Raw genomic sequence first — 15,290 nt, 5'->3', positions numbered from 1 at the left:
TGCAATTTAAGAATGACCTAAACCCAATCTAAATTCCTTCTGCATCAGGTGTTACTTCAGGCCTTTATCAGCAAGCTAAGATTACTAGTTCTCATTTAAGATAACTTCAGTAGCCCATCCCCAAAGAGGAATACTTTTCATATGATAAAATTGTTTTAAATAATTGCTCTCTGAATTAAGTTGGACTCCCACAGAAAAACAGTAAGTTATACTGATGTTCTTCACATTAGGAGAACAAAAATTGCTTCCCAAAAGGCATAAATTCTCACAACTCTCCCTGCACCAAAGGCTCAATTCTGTGAAAAGCATATGTATGCAAGGAACAGGGAAGAACTTAAGCTTTCCTTCTTGGAAACTTCTACTGACATTTTAAAATGTTAATAAAAAAAGTCAGAATACGTTCATATAATAATTCTGAAAACATGCTATAAAATAGCAAAGGTTCTGACTGTGAGGAAAACAAAATGAGGTTTTTCTTGTTGATATTATTTTCATTACTGACAGATGCTGCTACGCCTGTCCATCCCTGACACTGTAGCACAGTTTGTGAAGATGCCACAATCTTTCCAGTAAGTTTCACCACGGTTAAGGACCAAATCTTAACTTACAGAAAAGCTAAGCTCCATGACAGTTTTCAAGAAGCTTGTGTAATTTTAATTCAGTAATTCCATATGAAAACACAGAACTGTTTCTATTCTATAAATCCAGACTGATTTATCAAGTGCCCATCATGTGTTCAAAATAAAGGTCCACTTCTGTAACAACTGTGGCAGAGACAGGAATAACAGTCATTACAATAGGCACAATCATGATCAAACGACTTTAAAACTGGACAGCCACAGCAAACAAGTCCAAACATACTTCCTTTGGGACTATACAGACCCAAGCTTGAAGTCCATGAGATCTGGGCACTACTTACTCTTCCTACCTGAATCAGTCATTACTTTGCAGAAAATGTGTTATGAAGTATCTAAATTACAGTTGCTTGAATTACTTAGTGAAGACCACAAAGGAAATCTATGTCAGGTTGAATACAGTAATTTTTCCATGTTTTTTATTTTTTTCTTATTTGTGTAAGTCAAACGACACAAAAATTGTGTTCTCTTACAGTTTCCTACTGAATATTCAAAAGGAATGGTTTATTAATGTGTAAGGCCTAAGTATCCCATGCACTCAATCCTCTCCTGCTGACTTTTCACCATATAACTCCATATTAGTTTGAGATCACTAATTAAAAAACACTATTTGCAAGCACTGTAGTAGACAAAGGTTAGCTTTTTCATGTAAACTTTCTGGAACATGCTGAAATTACCCTGATGATCCAATTTCTCTACATTATTTTCTTTTGCAATGGGACAAACAAGCATTGACAGCTAAACCCTTAAGCATATTCGAGCCATTTTAAATCACTACTTTCCTGTAATTGCACATTTTAACTGACTGGATGCATACCCCAAACTTAGTATCTGTTTTTTATTTAAGCCAACCAGCCGGGAAAGCGCAAAGACCTAAATGAAAGCAAGGAATATTAATTAAAACAAACCTCATTGTTTTGGAGATTTTTTTACATGGGCGGAATGTCCTTTCATGTTGCCTGTTCCAGACAGGCAATTGTGTATGATCCTTCTACATTCACCTTCTGTGTACACTAAGGCACACCCCACAGAACTGCCACCATTAATCTCACTAAACATACAATTAGCTCACAGTCTAGATACAGGCTCTATTCTCTTCTAGAAATAGATTGCTTGACTGCATACTTTTTTCTTCAAAAGTACCTAAGTGTTGAAACCAGTCTAAAAAAAAAAAAAAAAAAAAAAAAAAAGCAGCACTGCAAGACAATACCACCAATTTTCAGTTATTTTAGAACAAAAAAATCTAGCGAGGAAAGTCTACAGTTACTCTCAATGTTCTTGGGAACCACAGAACTTTTGCACATCTTCTGACATTATCATACCCGAATTATTAGCCTAAGAAGTAACCATTAATAAGTCCAATTCTTGCTTTGGCCTTGAGTAGTGTGCCTCACCAATCCACAAAGAATACCTATTCCCCTTCATCTCTAATGGAAGGCACATTCTTCAAGTGAAAGAGAATTTGAGTGCATGCTCTGTTAATACAATTTTTAAAACCTAATAGGATACCTGTTTCATACAGAAATAGCTTTCTATTTTTATGTCATCCTATCAGTTACTACTACCCAAAGGGACACTAGAATGTAACACCTGGAACACCCCAGGAATTATTTTTGTTAACTAGATAGCAATTGCTTCCACATTTCTGAAAACTAAGCAGGTCCTTCACTGTGCATTTCTCAGTGCTGTACCAGGCTTCATGTATCACAGGTCCCCTCAGTGTTATGGTATGACATCTTAATAAAATAAATGATCGTTGTTACTTAAAGACATATGTTTAGTGCCAGAAACCAGAATTTTCTCACTCATGCAACTCCTGCACAGACACAAGAGTTAAAGAGCTAGCAGGTTATGAACACTTCTACAGAAGCTCCCCAAAAAAGACAAAAATAACTAAAGATTTTGAAGAATAATTTTATTCCGAAGTTTCCATGTTAATTTCAGTGTTTCCAAAGGATGCAGCGTTAAGCAGCAGAAACAGTTGAGAACAGTAAATCAACTCCTTCCACTTACGATTTCTGCGTACGGTGCAGTACAGCCAGTGACAAGATCTCCTGACCCTCTCTTACCTTTGCTTAAGGTTATGTGCAGGTTACAGCCCGAGTGCAATTTCTGCAGTTGTTAACGCTAACTAGGAACTTCAAACCAAGCAAGATTTAATCGCGTGGTTTATTCATCACCTGCGATCTCCGGATCGCCCCCGAACAAACGTGGCAGAATACTACTCGAGTGCTTCACAGACATACCCCGAAGCTCGCCCCCCCGCCGGGACTCGGGTGTTTCTTTGCCGCACCCGGTGCGCGAGGGGAAGGGGCAGCACCCTCTGCCTACACCCGGGGCCCGGGCGCCGCTCCGCGCAGGGAGCCTGGGAGCGGCAGCCGGGAGCGCAGAGGCAAGGCGCGCTGCCTGCAGCTGGGCCCGGGGCGACCGCGGCCTCCCCGGGCCGGGCCCCGCCTGCCGCTGCCGGGCCGGGCCTCCCGCCGCCGGGCCGGGCCTCCCGCCGCGCCGGCCACGCGCCCTCGGGGGTCTCGGCGGGAGCCGGCGGCGCCCCCCGCCCAACCGCCGCATCCTGCCGCCACCCCCCGCGCCTTTTCTCTCTCCGCCCAAAACGGCGAGGGCGGCTGCAGCCCCGCCACGTCCCGGTCCCCTCGCTCAGGGAGAGGGGGGCGGGGAGGCTTTACCTGCCGCATGGCCGGCCCAGAGCGGGGGGAAGGACGGGGGGTGGGGGGGGATGCGCCACGGCCGCGGCGGCGCCTCGTGCTCCGCCGGCTTGGGGCGGCGGGGAGGCCGGGCACGGGCCCCCCCACACCGCCGGCCCCCCTCGCCCACCCGCGCGGCCCCAGGCCCGGCGGCGGGTCTCGCCGCCGCCACGTGATGAGGCGGCCGCGCCGCCGCGTGCCCCCCGCGTGCGGCTCCGCATCCCGGGGAAGGTGCTGTCCGTTACTGCCGACCGGCACCGGCTCCTTCTTCTCCGTCCGCGGCCCCTCCCGCCCCCCCCGCCGCCGGCAGCCCGGGGCCGGCCGCCACCCTCACCGCAGCGCCGGCCGCTTGTGGGGGAGGGAATGTAAACAAATGGGGTTTTATAGCTACCTCACTCGAGTGCCGTGTGCATCTCCCTCTCCGCTCGGTACCAAACCGCCGCGGCGCCTCCTCCTCCTCCTCCTGCAGCTCCTGCCGCCGCCGCCGCTACGCTATTCACCAACCGCGGCTACGCCAAGCCCGGGCGCGCTCCCCACACTCACCCCTACGCACCATGCGGACCGGACTACACACGCGGCCCCGCCGCCGCTTCGCCCAATGCGGAGCCATTTCCTCCCCTCCCCCCGCGCCGCCTCGCTCCCCCCTCCCCTCTCCACCACAGACTACGAAAATGGCGTAAGCGCCTCTCTGCCCCCCGGCCCCCCTCCCCGCCCTGCGGCGCCTTGCGCTCATCACGCCAGTGCTGGGAGCCGGACGGCGGCTGGGCGGGACGCGGCCCCGGGGCAGGACGGCGGCGGCTCCTGGGCCTTGGGCGCCCGCGGGGCCGGGATAGGCCCCGGGGAGCCAAGAGCCTTGCGGCCCCCGGGCGGGCGCGGGGAGCGGAGCCGGCGCCCGGGCCGCTCGGCGGAGAGCCGGGCCTGGCGCCGGAGTCGGGGCCGGGCCGCGGCCGCCGCCTTTGCGGCCGCCGAGCCGCCTGGGCTCCCGCGGGCCTGGGGAGAAGGGGTCGCTCGGGAACAAGCGGTGCTTCGCGGGTAGAGCTTGGCTTTCCTACCGAGGTACCTTTCCGAGAACGAGATGCGTATTACCCCGCATTTATTTAACTAGAAAACCCTGTCAGGCTTGCTCAGGAAATAAAAAACAAAAGCTATCTAGATGACATACAGCCCCCCTTTTCAAGGTGGTGCCTCTCGCGACGATACATTTGATTCTTAGACAACAGTTACAGAACTGAGAAAAAAAAACCACAACAACAACAAACTTACGTAAATTAAAAACCTTACTAGAACCATGTTGAGAATCAGTAGACATCTTGGTTTATAACGTGAGACCTGCAATGCATAGGAGTCTTCCACATCAAATACTGTTTTAAAATAAACCAGGTTATTTTGTAATGGTTATTTATAGAAAGTATGTTCAAAGGTTGAAATGCAGTTGTAGGAACATTTCAGATAAGTTTTAAGCCGTTTCGGTTTTCCTTCTGAGAAGTTTGCATACAATTTTCAGCACGTTTTCCTCCAACAGTGACATGTTTTCACAGCAGGCTTCAATCTACAAGCAAACCCACCTCTTCCCTATTTGTTAAGGAGGGATGAATTTTTCTTTCAGACTCTTATATTACTGAATTGAACTAATTTGCCTAACCCTTTCTGAAGTTGTGCCTTGCTTAAAATCAACGATTCACACGAGCACCACCCTAAATCTGTCCTGGCAGAGCCACTATCCAATCCTAGCCATAGTCCTATCTTCCTTGCCCCCATGGTTATCCACCTAGATAGCCTCCCAAGGTCATTATGTGCATTTTTGCTTGGTGACATATCCCTAGAAAACCAAACCAGTTTAAAATACTAAAAATGTAAAGAATTAATCGTGGTTGTTTAGAAACCAAAAGAAAGTTGATGTAAGACTCCAGAAAAATCTAACTATAAATCTGAAGTCACAGTGCAAAAGGAAAACAGAGTAAACTTTTATTTTTTTTTGCATTCCAGCAACAGGCTTTCTAATTTCAAATCTCCTCTGGCACCTTTTTCTCTCTCTAGTATTTATTTTGAGGGGGAAAAAACATAACGCCTAATCCCTCTTAATTTTTTTTTTTTTTTTTTGGATATCTTACTGAATTGACCACTAGAATACAAACCATACCAGTCCAAAAATTTGACAACTTCTACCCAGGTCAGGTTTCAGGGACTATTAAAGTAATTGTGAGATTCTATACCAAACTTGCACCAGATCATTTGTATGTTGATTTGAATGATTTCTGCCTCAGAGCAGGTCCTTTGTCAGATTTTTTGTACAGCAGATAAAATACAGGTCTGATTCTGACATTGGTCATTAGACACCTACCACAATATCCACTCTTGATCACTAGGCGTGACTGATTTGTATTGCTGTTTGGTCTAGAAAGAAACCCACGGAGTGCAAAAAATATAAAAAATGTAAAGCTTTGTTTCTTCCTTCAGAGTTTATTCTGAGTGAATTCTATGTGGTAATAAAATAGAGCATATGGGGTTTGTTAGCTTTTCTGAGTAAAATTCAAATAATGTAAAAATCTCATTAAGAAAAAGAAAATCAAGAACTCTAGTAAGAGCACTACAATGGATGAACTGGAGTTAAGATGTTTAATACAGAAAGGCCCTTTAAAAATTCAGGCTTGATTGATTTTTTACTAGTTTAACTGTATTTAGAAAACTTAGATAATTTAGGTAGGTGAGTAAGGAAGCTTTCCTGAAGGCAACTTTGCCTTATTGTGGAGGTACTGATGTTACATAACTACTTTCCAGAGATTCACCCAAACAAGGTATACCAATAAAAATATCTCTGTATTAGCAGCTTCTCTGTGCAGGAGTGTTCCTCCTCTCCAGCTGTTACAGCTTTAACATGTATCTGTGTATTTTAAAGCCAGATTGGAGCATTAGTAGGCCTGCCAGCACTAGGAAACAGGGTATACTGTCCTGTTAAGGAACGAGTCTCATTGGTATTTTGAGTTAGGATATAACTTTCCCAGTTAGTCTGTTGACAGCTTTCTCTTGAGACAGTGAAAAGCTTGTTTGTACCTAGACAACCCTATAGTTGTACAGTGTATCTTGCAATTAGGTTACTCGGTAGTTTTAACCATCTATTTTTGTACAACAATACTTAAATTATGAATTTCTATACCACAGCTTCAGAAACCCAGAACTAAAACTACTGAATCAGGCATTGCTAGGAAAAGCATGCAGCATGAGCAAGAAAAGTATGCTTCCCTTTAAAGCATGTGGAGCAACTTTCAAGTGCTGCAGGGAAGCTGGTACAACAGAGCAGGGTAGCCAGCACTGCAAGAGCGCTGATCACTTGTGATAAGACAATCACATGCAACAAATCCGGAATGACTTTTCAAGCTTCAAACAGAAAGATACGTTACTAACTTTTAGAACAGAACTGTCTTTTTTCCCCCCTCTCCTCTCACAGGGCATTTACTTGCTGAGTAACAAGTACAGTGCACGGTACACACTTGTACGCTGGGCTGCAGGAAGGGAATATATCCTATCAAGTAACATAGAAGGGCTTGGGGCATAATGCTGCAAAAAGCAGATCATGGCTTTCAGCAGGGCTTGTCTCAAGATGGGGTCCTGTCTAGAGGCGCATCTCCAACTCCAGCACAGTGCTATGACCTCTTTCTAGTACCCCATGGATGTGATGCATTTGGTCAGCAGACCTTAGTTTAGGTCAGCTAGATGTGTTGGCACGTGTTATAATCAGACGAAGCCAATTTTTATAAAAATATATAATTTTATTTGGGTTCAATCAATTTAGGGTGGGAAGCAATAGGCAAAGCAGCGCTGGGTGCATGGAGAGCCGCAACTCTGCCACATGCACCCCGAATTTCAAAAAACCCCGCGTTCTTATACTCTTGTGTCATCGTCTTTAACCAGTCTTTCTCATCAGATGATTGTCCTGCTCTTTTTCATTGGATCATTTGGGTTGCTGGGGTGCATGTCCTCCTCCTGTTGGGTCTTTTGAAAGTTTCGAAACCTTGGTCTCTTGGCGTGCTTTTCTCCTATTGGATTTTTTTTTTTTTTTTTAAAAGCCTCATGATCTCATCCTTTTGGCGGGCTTTTTTTTTTTTTTTTCTCAAACAGAAATTACTTATCAGTTCTTGGTGGAGTTTTTTTAAGGCATAGTTACATTGTTCCCATCTAATGTTAGGTGGGGTTTCGGAGACACGGTTACACTGTTCCAATCTGAATGGCCCATTTTACATTTAATTGTCTAACATTTACAGGTCGTTCAAGTGTACCATACCTGCCTTGCCCAGCCCAGCAGATTAGTTACAATAGTTTTTATTACAACACCCACCCTGCTTAATTTAGCAAATTAGTTACAATAAATTATTACAGCACGGAAGACCGTAAAGGAAGAGACAGGATTTAGTGGTGTGCTTCAGTTGTGAGATGCAGGCCTAAAGATGGTGGGTGAGATTGACAGATCTCATACGCTGATTTCTTTTCCTGTCCTCCCTTGTAACAATCCAATTGCATGTGACAGAAGGTTGACACATATACACAAAAGTAATCTGTTTAGAAGCAACTCTTCCCTTGCTATTAATTTAAAGAAAAAAAAAAAAAAGAGAGAATTTAGGTTTTGCTTCCACTTGTGGTCTTATACCCAATTAGTGATTCTGCACACGGGTTTAGTTCTTGCATCCTGATACTGCCTCTGACTGTAAGCAGAGGTGAGTCTTATGAATACTCTTTGGAGATTAGCAACAATAATAAAAAAAAAAATGTTGTTCATTTAGAAATCTAGTAGTTGAAGGTGTATACACATCTTCTGCTATTTAAGTCAGAGGAAAATGCCACTGTTTGTTGCCAAAATTAAGTTTTACACCCCTCTGACAAATTCAGGCTTTTTGGTTGAAGTACCCAACTTAACTTTCTTACTCTTGAAATATTGATATCTCACAACTCCCCCCCCCCTCCCCCAAGTTAATGGCTTGAAACATCAACTTCCTCCTTTATTTGAAATCATCTTGTTCAAAGATTTAATCAGAATTTAGGGCGGTTTGAATGCCAAAATAGCTGAGTTTGTGGTGTATATACTAGATGTATATTTTCCTTCCTGTTCTTTAAAACATTTTTCTAGCTTCTGTCCTTGCATTTCATTCATTCTGAGAGCCTGAACCAAAGTCAGAAATGCCATTTCTAATTTGACAATGGCCAACAAGTATTATTCAGCTTGCTAAAGAGATTCATGGAGATAGCAAGAGGGAGAATTAACCTTGAGGAGATAGTGAATGGCTAAACATTACAGAATTTTCCAATCTGGATCTCAAAATATGACCTGTTGGCAGTTCTCTCTTCTGATTTTAATTTATTGATGTATTATTATATAACCATATGTGGTTATTTGCATCGCACAGATTTACTCGTACTTTCACTATTAGTAGGTTGATATGTACCTATTCCCAGGCTATAGAAGAGGGCACTGAGTTTGAGTGCTGAAGCAGCAAAAACTTTGTTTATGGCAAGGACATAAGCAAAGGTGTTTAAGCATCAGAGTGAGGTTAAATAAACATAGCAAGTAGTGATTCTGTGATTAAAGCTCACACTTAGAAATAGACAGTGACGTCCTCTGGGGGATTTCACTGCCTCAGGACTACTTGGCTTGTTTGCAATTAATTTAAAGCCCAAGTTTATTTAACTCCAAGGCCTTATATAAAACTGATACTTTCAGTAGAGACAATATATGTTCTTTTCACAGTCCTGCTAATGTGTTAGTTCTAATCAGCTTCAACTGTATAAATTCCAGTGATAACTCAAAGTATATCTGGCTAGTTTTACACCACCTAGAAAGTATAATTTGAAAGTTTCTTTACTCGTAAGGTGGGACAAAAAGGGAAGTCCATCTGAGCTTTTTTGTTTTTTTTTTTGTTCTGTTTTGGGGTTTTTTTAAACATTTCTTACCCTTCTCTTACAACAACATGTACATACTCCCCTGTTTGGACAGTATATAAACATGTATGGGCACACGTGTAGGCTTTGAAGCAAAAGTGTTGATGTCAGTGATAGTACGTCATTTCAAATATAGTACCAGTGTAAATATGAGAAATTAGTTTAAATAGACACCTGTGATTTTTTTTTTTTTTTAATGCCAAAACAAAATACAGGTTTTAAAGATCTTTGTTTTAGAAAATTTTTAGTTGGTCTCTTTGTGGGAAAGGGTTAGGCTTTTTGATTTTGTTTTTAAATACAAGCTGACATTTTAAGTGGAAAAAAAATGAAACTTTTTCATTGGCTCTAGAGTTAAGGTTACATAAACATCAAAGGACGTAAGCAAAAGGGCGTGATGCTGCAGCAACAACTGAAGTATTTGTTCCACACAAACCTTTTTTTCTACAATATTGAAAAAAGCCAACATGGCTCATAGACCTTTGGTTAATTTTGCAAAGCTAGCAAATGCTAGTATAGCTTATCCACAGGAAAACTCTTGCTGGGCAGTCTTTATTTTATTGAATGACTCTTCCTTTTTTTGTTATTATTTATTTTAAACATAACTTGCCCGTCCTCCTGTCTAAAGCAGTCAAGAGCCCTTTCACTGGATCTGAGACACACGGCATTTGCCGGTAGCAGGGCTGGGGTAAGATTCAAAATGGAATATATTCAAAAGCGAGGACAGTGTGTCACAGCCTTCTTCCTCTCTTGCAGACTTGGGTTTGTTTATTTTTCTCCCTTCCTTCCTGCCTGTTGAAAGCACCTGTTTGCTTGTGGCATCTTTTCTGTATGCACTGGTTGCAGAAAGATCTCATCTTCATACCAAAGGATATGATGGGACGGAAAGGCCAGACAGCTGCTTCCTTCAGCACATGACTGGGGTGAGATTGCTGGAACTTATGGTCATATCCATAGAAGAGTTCTGTATCAATGAATATGGGATATTCTCTGCTGGAGTCAGGCAGAGTTCAAAACATTAAACAAAGCTGTGCTAGCTGGCTGGGTGGGGTAAACTGAAAATTCCTCTAAAGGCTTACATTTAAGAAAGCAAACTGGATTGATTCCAAAACTGACCCACCTCACTGAAGAGGAAATAATGACTTTAATGTAATCTCTTTACGTGCTGAGGAATTTGTTTTACACTCTCCTCTCAAACAGAATGGAAAAATTTAATGATACTGTCTCTGACATTATTTGAAAGAAGCAATGAGGAGATTAATGTAAGGAAATGAAGGTCCCTGTTTTTTATGTCAGTCCCTGCCAATTTTTAACCACTGGGTTGGTGATTGGCAGTCTTTATCTATGACTTAGACTTAGCTGAATAATACAAGTTCTTCTAAAGCTGGATTTTAGTAGGCATTTGGGGTGAAGTTCCCCCTTTCTTTCACCTCTGTTGTACATGGAAGTGGAAATGACAAATTTTAAACTCCTGAAATTCTTCCATGATCAGCAGAAAGAATCAGGAAGCCAAGGCGTCCTTAAGTTACTAGCTACCTCTTTTGGATACCTCAGGATGGACTTGTCATCTATGAAATTTCAGCAGTGGAAAGGGAAGACAATATGAGCTACTGTGGACGTGCTTCAATAACTTGAGGTTGAATGAATGGGAAAGGATGTCGTACAGCCTCATCCCTTCTTTGTCACAGATCCAAAGCCTCAAAGGGACACCTACAGAGAAGACAGGAGGCAAGAACATGCACTGGCAGGAAAACAAACAAAAATATTGTTTGCAGAAATAAAGCAAATTATGAAACAAGTGGTTTGTTTGCTTTTCTTTGAATCCACTGTACCAGTAACAAAATCTAAAATCAACAGAAGGGCTCTCAAAATCAAAATTATTGATTACTGGCCCACAGTTTAGAGAAAGAGTTAGCTTAGCTTAGCTGCATTTATCCTTCCATGCCTGATAATTACATAAATGGGAATTGGAGGGAGCAGCAGGATGCTGGCCATCAGGGTGCCATAGATGTTAAAAGTACATGACCTTGGCTTTGAAATGCTGGCATGCACTGAAGTTGTTGCATTTTTCCCCCATAATTTACATTTTTATATTTGTTCCACCTGTATTCCATGATGTAAAAGCATGCTAACCCTATCCCATTTCTACAGAAAATAAATAAGAAGAATAAATACCAGGAGGAGTATGAGTGACATTAGGAAACACCTCAATTTCCAAACTTTTAACTACAACCATTGGACAGTACTACTAGGTGCAACAGCTTTATTTTCCATGTTGTTGCTCCAAAATGCTTTGCACAGTTGGGTGGTAATTAGAGCTTTAATGACACAAGTAGGAGTGTGAATTTAAGCATAAACAGTTGTGAAGAAGAGAGTAAACTTTAGCTGATGTACAAAAAGTTGAAGCATAGGGACACGTAGAATATGGTCTAAATGACAAGAAATGTGAAAGTTAGAGACGAGTATCAGTGAAATTACATGGAGAGACAGGCCACGTGAATGCTGCGCAGCTAGAAGCTGGGAAGAGAGTCAGAGAAAAGGGGAGGCCTGTTTCATGGCTATTTTCAGCTGCATAACTTAGCATCCTCACTTGATGCCTGTTGCTGTAAACCAGTAGTAACTCCACTGAGAGCAAGCTATAGTAGCAGCAGGATAGACTAATACAGTGATGAATAAATCCCATTATCCTTTAGAAAAGAAAGAGAAGTTTTGAAGCATTTCCTCAAGCAAGCACGGGACTAGTGAGACTGCTTGTGAAAGAGGGGATGTGGTCACGCGTCTTTGCTGACATGTCAGGTGATATATTTGTCACGCGTTAAGAGGGCTTTGAGAAGACTCCAGGGTGGGAATGCCAATAAAAAAGCAGAGAGAAGATGAAGCCATTTCTGCAATGGTTGGGTCGGACTAACATTGCTGAGATAACTAACAGACTGTCAGACTCAGGGAAGCAAACCAGTCAGAGACAAAATGCCAGTTTTGTCATCATTGAAATAGGGAAGAAAATAAAAAAAGAAAAAAGTTATGTCTGAAAAATGTTTGATTTCCCTCACACTATTTTATGTCTTCCCACTCCTCTCAGATAACTTTCCCTTCTTTTGTCTCTTACCTCTCACTTTGTAACTATAACTAAAACCTCATTTCCGTATATGCAAAGGGTAAACGCAGATGAGCCTCTATGGTAGCTCTAATGAAATTACTATGGACTTCTCCAAGAAAAACATACGAGTTTGAGTTCACGCCTTTTGTTGGTAAAGCAGAGCATTCCAAGAAAATTTTAAATGTTGAATAGCAAAAGCTGTTCTTTATAGCAGGTTTACATTACTGAATGTATACCAAAATGCTCCACAAGCAAGCAGTGATATAATTCAAGGCTGAAATAAAAAGAAAACAAATACTACTGCCTTTTGGACAGGTAGGAGCAAAATTCAAGGTCTTGGGAGTGAACTGATATTTATTCTTTTAATTTAATCATGGTGTCATCTCAATAAATATATCTGCTGATGGAACTGCTTCCAACAGGTGGCTTTCTCTACTGAATATTTTTCAGTATAAGTTACTGCTGAGGATTCCTAGCTATTTCTTAGAAATAAAAAAATTACCCATGAAGGTGCTTCACACTGTTCATATATTAAAGAGAGTGGCTAGTGATTCTCACTGAAAGCAGCCTCACAGTGGCTTTTGGCTATCAGACCACTTACGTAGTTACCTAAACCTTGTACGTAATACAGTGTCTGATTCATAGCCTTCCTTTGAACAGCATTTACTTCAGAGAATCATCTTCCTGTATTTTTTGCAGGTAGTTTAGTATAAGTCTTTGTAGCTGGGTAACCACTGTAATTTCATTCACATTTTAAGAATTAGTTTTCTATTAATTAAATGTTAAATATATGAGACACAAATCCACTGGATTAATTCCAAGTAAAATCTGAAGTTTGAAAGCCTGCAATCTATTAAATTTCCAGTTCACTAAAATTCTGAGAATAAGTTTCTGAAGCACGACATAATATCCTTTGGCAAATCAATATATATAATGAAAAGAAGGAAATTGTACACAGGAGCTTCTTAAAGGTCTTAGTCTTAAAGGACTGTTTCTTAAAACCAAGTAGAAAGTAAAACTAAAGTCAGTAATTACTAATCATTTTCAAGGAAGCTTGGAATAAGAATATTTTGGGCAAATGCAGTTACTTGAAAAGAGACTGCGTGGGGCTCTCCAGCTGACACGTACCTGGGCTGGGCTGACTCATTGCCAAAGTCCCATGTGAAGCAGAGTCCAGATTCTAGGAAATCCTCACCCCAAAACCAGCGCATGGAGTTTTACTTAAGTTTATCTCAAATGGCTGAAAAGTACTTAGTTTGGACAGTGTAATTCGAGGATAACATTATTTATATTACAGGGTGTGTCGATTTCATAGCATAAGAATGACAAGAATTCATTGTTTTTACAAGGGAGCTTTGGTTTTAATACAATCCTCGCTTCTTACCCTAAAAGAAGTATAGAAATTTTGGCCCCATTTTCTCAGAAGATACTAACAGTATCACAGCTATCACTGGTTAGATGAAAACAGACTTAGTTATGCAGCTTCTAAACAACAATGAATCAGAAAACAAACTGCCAGCCATGACACGCCTGAAACGACTGCATGCACGCCCTTCTTGAGAGCAGCGCGCACATGTTACAGAACAGATCAGTCCACTTACATGATGTTGAGTGCCAACTTCATAATTCAGGACAGCGGTGTCTGATTCTTGTCATTTCTCTCTTTCTCCTCTTCCTCATTTCAAGGAGGGAGAGACTGCATGGCCTATAGTCACTTCCCTCAACAGGAATAGTTCCTATCTATGCAGTTTCTTTTTTAAAATACTGTATTTTTAAGGAGCTGTTTGAACAGGGTTTTTTTATTTATTATTATATTGAAACTGAACCTTGAGCTAGTAAAACCAATATTATGGTAGTGCTCTAGTTCTAAAACCAGAGCTGCTGTTTTCTCAGGACACTTCAAATTGCTGCACAAAACTTTTAACTGTTGTGCGCCAAGATGTGTGCAGTGTACAAGCACCAGTTCCCGTGAACAGCAAAACAGCCATAGGCTATTTTTCAGAGGTTACTGCTGATAGTTTTAACTGTAATCCAAAATCTAATGCAGAGAAAAGTAATTTTTGCAGTGGAGGGTGGGGTGGATCAAAATTACTGCAACTTTTTCCATTCTCTCTTTTAACGCCAATTGTGTTGCACTGCAAAACAGCACAGAAACAGCATTCGTTTCAAAAGTCAATGATATCCTGAGCACAAAAGAGAGTCAGTCTTCATGCCAATATAAGATGATCAGCAATCGTTCAGAAAGTTGAGTGAGGAGGAACTAATAAGACTGAAAATTTGGCAGTTTGGAATTGCCCCCAAACTTCTCTGTCTACTCATTGCACTCAGAGCAGTTCTGGCTTCCACAGGTATCCCACAGCTTTCTGTCTTGCTATGGCTCACGTTAAGTCCTTTGGCTGGAACCACCAGCAAGGTCACCCAGCCATTTTGGGTTATAATGCCATCTAAATAAGGACCACAAACAACTCTGCTCTCTTGTCCTCAGAAAATGTGCTTTCCTAAAGTCTGACAGATATAGTGAAAATAACTTGGCCGCAGAAACCTTTTCAGAGTTTATTCGGTCTTCATAAGGCAGTGGTTTGTATTTTCAAGGATGTCAGCAAAAGGAGCCCACGTTCTTTTTCCCAGCATGACTTAAATTTATGTTCTCAACTGTGTAGAAGCCCCAGGGACAGACATTCTAGTTTCCAGTTGTAGGAAATCAGGCCAGCAAGTTTTTTCCTTCTGGGGACAGCATTGTCATGTCCTTTTCTGACAGTGTATATTACAACAGAGCCAAATTGTTGAATTTCCAGCTGGTGAGGCAGCTGGAAAACATTTGCCAATGTAAATAATAATTCATCCACTCTTTAGGTAGGGCAGAGAAGAGCAGTATACTACTTCTGTATTCAGTAACTTGTGCTGGGGTGGGGCTTATGGATGGATTATTTATTT

The 15,290-nt window shown here is 41.9% G+C and overlaps 1 protein-coding gene and 1 long non-coding RNA gene across 3 annotated transcripts in view; one reads left to right on the top strand and one right to left on the bottom strand.

The window, feature by feature from the left end:
* SLC39A10 (solute carrier family 39 member 10) overlaps nucleotides 1–15,290 on the bottom strand; it is a 66,805-nt gene that overhangs the window by 39,943 nt on the left and 11,572 nt on the right. The window contains exon 1 of one of the 2 annotated variants that reach the window (XM_074910826.1): nucleotides 3,726–3,865. The exons of the other annotated variant lie outside the window; for it this stretch is intronic. The gene's annotated coding sequence lies outside the window, so the exon portion shown is untranslated. Of the gene's footprint in view, nucleotides 1–3,725; nucleotides 3,866–15,290 lie in introns of those variants that run through there. 2 annotated transcript variants of the gene reach the window in all.
* On the top strand, nucleotides 4,207–11,029 carry LOC141962565 (uncharacterized). The gene is made up of 3 exons (XR_012633962.1): nucleotides 4,207–4,390; nucleotides 10,016–10,182; nucleotides 10,752–11,029. It is a non-coding gene; the product is annotated as an uncharacterized LOC141962565 (long non-coding RNA).

This window comes from Athene noctua, chromosome 7, assembly GCF_965140245.1.
Source record: "Athene noctua chromosome 7, bAthNoc1.hap1.1, whole genome shotgun sequence".
Lineage (NCBI taxonomy): Eukaryota > Metazoa > Chordata > Aves > Strigiformes > Strigidae > Athene > Athene noctua.
The sequence above is the reverse complement of the archived record's forward strand: the minus strand, read 5'-3'. Positions and strand labels throughout refer to the sequence as shown.